Source organism: Otolemur garnettii, unplaced genomic scaffold, assembly GCF_000181295.1.
Source record: "Otolemur garnettii isolate 467f Iridium unplaced genomic scaffold, OtoGar3 scaffold00011, whole genome shotgun sequence".
NCBI classification, from domain to species: domain Eukaryota; kingdom Metazoa; phylum Chordata; class Mammalia; order Primates; family Galagidae; genus Otolemur; species Otolemur garnettii.
In genome coordinates this window covers 26,697,838-26,703,180 of record NW_003852406.1, presented here as the reverse complement: position 1 = coordinate 26,703,180, position 5,343 = coordinate 26,697,838, and the positions used below count along the sequence as shown (strand labels likewise).

At 43.2% G+C, this 5,343-nt stretch overlaps 1 pseudogene; it reads left to right on the top strand.

Annotated features, from left to right (window-relative positions):
• The first annotated feature begins 3,611 nt into the window (after positions 1-3,611).
• LOC100965268 lies at positions 3,612-4,340 on the top strand (annotated as a pseudogene).
• Positions 4,341-5,343: the final 1,003 nt, after the last annotated feature.

The window sequence follows — 5,343 nt, the reverse complement described above, 5'->3', positions numbered from 1 at the left end:
GAGGCAGGAGACTCGCTTGAGCCCAGGAGTTGGAGGTTGCTGTGAGCTGTGATGCCATGCACTCTATCCAGGGGGACAGCTTGAGGCTCTGTCTCAAAAAAAAAAAAAAAAATAGCCAGGTGTATAGTCCCAACTACCACCAGAGGCTGAGGCAAGAGAATTGCTTGAGCCCAAGAGTTTGAGGTTGCTGTGAACTGTGACTCCACAGCACTCTACCAAGGGTGACAAAGTGAGACTCTGTCTCAAAAAAAAAAAAAAAATCAGTTTGTTTATCTAAAAGAACACTCACTGAATGTAATCTGGAATTGAACCAGAATCCATCTTTTCTTCTTCTGTTGTTGGGTGAGTTACTGGACTATCTGATGTAATAATGGCTATGCCACAGTAGCACTTAAGATTCTGGACAGACTACATCAGCCAGTTGTAACATAAGCAATTATTAGAATCAAAATAACACTTAGTCCCTTAATAGGTCTGGAAGCATAAATTATGAAATCTAGGCAATGAAAACAAGTCCCAGAATCTGTTTTAGATAGTCAGGTGACTTTTACTACTTGTCCTGTATTATTAACATAGGTGCAGCCAGTAGTGTCTGCTATAGTAGAAATTCTTTCTTGGTTGGCTAAGAGGAAACCAAGGGCTATGTGATTGTCCATGATAACTCTAGTTAATGAATTCAGACTATTTTGTTGGGCTTTCCAAGCAGAAGTGGTGTCATATATAACTTCTTGTAGCTCAGACACAAGCTTTGAGGCTCGGCGCCTGTGGCTCAAGTTGCTAAGGCTCCAGCCACATATACCTAAAGTGACGGGTTCAAATCTAGCCTGGGCCTGCCAAACAACAACGATGACTGCAACCAAGAAAAATGGTCAGGTGTTGTGGCGGGAGCCTGTAGTCCCAGCTAGTTGGGAGGCAGACTCACTTCAGCCTAGGAGCTAGAGGTTGCTGTGAGCTGTAATGCCACGGCACTCTACCCAGGGGGACAGCTTGAGGCTCTGTCTCAAAAAAAAAAAAAAAAAAAGACCCAAGCTTTGAACATTTTTAGGTTGTACTATGCCAACTGAGGGAATTGTAGCTGGCAGAGTATGCATGCAGAGGGAATCAGTTATTCTTCTGAAAATTTTGAATAATCTGCGCTTGCCTCATTTTGGAGGCCTCTGGATGTCTTTTAAAGGAAGCATGATATATTTATATTTTAGTGTCCCTAAAGAGAAATCTTCATCTGTTGCTATGGAAATGTAAAATAACACACGCACTTTGCAAAGTGTACAGTTCCTCAAAAGGTTAAACACAGAGTTACCATAAGACCTAGCAATTCTACTCTTAGACCAGAGAGAAATGAAAACATATGGTCCACACAAAAATATGCCCATGGATGTTCAAAATAGTATTATTTAAAATAGCTAAAAAGTTGACATAATACAAATTATTATTATTATTATTTTTTGAGACGGAGCCTCAAGCTATCCTCCTGGGTAAAGTGCCATGGCATCACGCTCACAGCAACCTCCAACTCCTGGGCCCAATCGAGTCTCCTGCCTCAGCCTCCCAAGTAGCTGGGACCACAGGCGCCCGCCACAACGCCTGGCCATTTTTTGGTTGCAGCCACCATTGTTGTTTGGCGGGCCCGGGCTGGGGACTCAAACCCGCCACCTTAGGTGTACGTGGCTGGCACCTTAGCCACTTGAGCCACAGGCGCCGAGCCTGATGTAATACAAATTAAATAACTCAAATTATCTGATAACTAGGTAAACACAATGGGTAATATCCATACAATGGAACATTATTCAGCCATAAAATGGAATGAAGCTCTGATACATGCTATAACATCATGCTAAGTAAAAAAAACCCAGAACACATATTACATATGAAGGACACACATGATATAAATTATATTTATATGAAATGTCCATTACAGACAAATTCATAGAGAGAAAGCAGACGGGTTTCTGCTTTCCAGGGAGGGAGGCTGCAGGAGGGAGGAATGGGAAGTGACTGCTAATGGATGCAGGTTTATTTTTTTTTGGAGTGATGAAAATGCTCTGGAGTTAGTGGTGATGGTGGCACACACTCCGTGAATATAGTAAAAATCATGGACTTGTACACATTAAAAGAGTAAATATTATGGTAAGTGCATTGCTTCGCAATTTTTATTTACTTACTTTTTGAGATAACATTTCTCTTTTCACCCTCGGTAGAGTGCTCTGGCATTATAGTTCACAGCAACCTCAAACCCTTGGGCTCAAGCAATCCTCTTGCCTCAGCCTCCTGAGTAGGTGGGACCACCAGGTTGCCTGCCACATGCCCAGCTAGTATCTCAACTTTTATTTTATTTATTTATTTATTTTAGAGACAGAGTCTCACTTTGTCACCCTGTGGCATCACAGCTCACAGCAACCTCCAGCTCTTGGGTTTAGGTGATTCTCTTGTCTCAGCCTCCTGAGTAGCTGGGACTATAGGCGCCTGCCACAATGCCCGGCTATATTTTTGTTGCAATTTGGCCAGGGCTGGGTTCAAACCCACCATCCTCAGTATATGGTGCCGGCGCCCTACTCACTGAGCCACAGGCACCGCCCATATCTCCATTTTTAAAAATCAAATCAGAAACTAGGAGACCACAATAAACCCAACTTATAGAATGCTGAAGCAATTCATATTTGTTCTAAATGCCAACCAGAATATCTTTTCCCTCACTTGTATTAGGGCTTTCCAGAGAAACAGAATATATATATAGCATATGGGTATATATATGACTACATGTAGTTACACAGATGACTACATATATGACTATATGTATATAGCTATATATATGGAGATATATACACATATATATGTGTGTGTATGTAAAAGATTTATAAGGTATTGGCTCACGTGACTCTGGAGGCTAAGACGTCCCATGATCTGTCGTCTGCTGGCTGGAGACCTAGAAAAGGCAATGATGTAGTTCAAAGTCCTGAGAACCAGAGAGTTGACGGTATAGATTCCAGTCCGGGCCTAAAGGCCTTAGAACCAAGAAGACAGATCAATATCCCAGTTCAATAGGTCAAGCAGAGCTAATTCAATCGTCTGCCTTTTTGTTCTATTCAGAATCTCAACAGACTGGATGAGGCCCACCCACATTAGGGAGGGCCATCTGCCTTACTTAGTCCACAATCCAAACACTAATCTCTTCTGGAAACACCCTCATAGACACACCTAAAATAATTTTAACCAGCTATTTGGGTATCCTGCAGCTCAGTCAAGATGATCACACCCTTTGTTAAAGCCTATCAGAATCCTCTGCATAGTTTGTTCAGAGTATACGTATGTACACACACACACACACACACACACACAGTAGAACCTCTGTAGTGGACCATCTCCCTATATTTACCACCTTCTTACGTTGACTTAATTGTCACAGACTGGACATGCACCACATGTACGTTTCAGTACAGTAGGCCTAATTCCTTAAGTTGACCACCTCTGTATGTTGACCAGTTTATTCCATTCTCTTGGGTGGTCAACTTAAAGAGGTTCTACTGAATTTGAACAGTGGAAACATTACTGGGGAAGACTATTTCCACATGCATACAGGTGCCTTTCCGCCCTGTTCAGGGAGGGTCCATACGATGTTGTTCTGGATTCTCACCATAACTCAAAGGGAAAGTTTTGCAAGGTCCAGAGACTTTGATGTCCTGCAAACGAAGAAGGAGGATGTCCTCAAGTTCCTTGCAGCAGGAACCCACTTATGTGGCACCAATCTTGCCTTCCAAATGGAACAGTACATCTACAAAAGGAATAGTGATGGCATCTACATTATAAATCTGAGGAAGACCTGGGAGAAGCCTCTGTTGGTAGCTAGGGCCATTGTTGCCATTGAAAACCCTGCTGATGTCAGTGTCATTTCCTCCAGGAATATTGGCCAGCAAGCTGTGCTGAAGTTTGTTGCTACCACTCGAGCCACTCCTATTGCTGGTCACTTCATTCCCGAAATCTTCATTAACCAGGTCCAGGCAGTGTTCTGAGAGCTGTGTCTTCTGGTGGTTTCTGATCCCAGGGCTGACCACTAGCCTCTTAGAGAGGCATCTTATGTTTACCTGCCTACCATTGCTCTGTGTCACACAGATTCTCCTCTGTGTTATATGGACATTGCCATCCCATGCAATAACAAGGGAGCTCTCTCAGTAGGTCTGACGTGGTGGATGCTGCCCTGGGAAGTTCTCTGCATGCATGGCACTGTCTCCTGTGAACACCTGTGGGAGGTCATGCCTGACCTCTGCTTCTACAGAGATCCTGAAGAGATTGAAAAGGAAGAGCAGGCTGCTGCTGAGAAAGCTGTGACCTAGGAGAAATTTTGAGGTGAATGGACTACTCCAGCTCCTGAATTTACTGTTACTCAGCCTGAGGTTACAGACTGGTCAGAAGGCTGCAGGTGCCCTCTATGCCAAGGCAGCAGGTCCCCACTGAAGACTGGAGTGTCCAGCTTGCCCCCCTGAAGCCTGGTGTGAAGCTCTCACTGCTCAGGCCACTGAATAGGGAGGAACAACCACTGAGTGGTCTTAAGCTGTTCTTCCACAAGCTCTTAAACAAGATGGAAATAAGGTTGATGGAAAATAAACATCAGTTAAAAAAACCCAGACGTTCATGCAGGTATCTGGTGCCCAGCAAGTTTAATAAATGCTGCTTCGTCTTTGTCTTTCAGTTGGTCTCCTTATGTTATTAACAGTTTGGCAGTTTCACTGAAATGAAAGCCCCACCTAGTGGCAGCCCCACGGGACCACCCTAGGCTCAGTTCTGACCTGTTGTGCCCTTCATTGATTGTCTTCCAGATCTCAAGGATAATATATGAACTTTAAGTACTTCTGTTGAGTTCTTATTGCTTTATTTTGTTATCCTAGGATAGCCTAGGCTCCTTGTGGTTCTATTTGGTTTAATTCAGCCTCCGGAATAGCTGCAACTACAGAGAATTTAGAGAATTCATTAGGCAACCCTTTACTTTACTAACCCTATTTACTTTTTGTTACTTTTGCTTACCTGTTAATAGTTTTTTCATTCTGATAATTTTTGTTCTGATCGTTATAAAGAAGCATTTTGAAAGGTGTAGATAAAGGCACAAGTCTAATAATAAGTCCTTTTCCAAGCTGGTACTCAGGAGCTGTAATAACTACCTTTTTTTTTTTTTGACAGAGTCTCACTTTTTTGCTCTTGGTAGAGTGTCATAGGGTCATAGCTCACAGCAACCTCAAACTCTTGGGCACAGTGATTCTCTTTTTTTTTTTTGAGACAGAGCCTCAAGCTGTCCCCCTGGGTAGAGTGCCATGGCATTACAGCTCACAGCAACCTCCAACTCCTGGGCTCTAG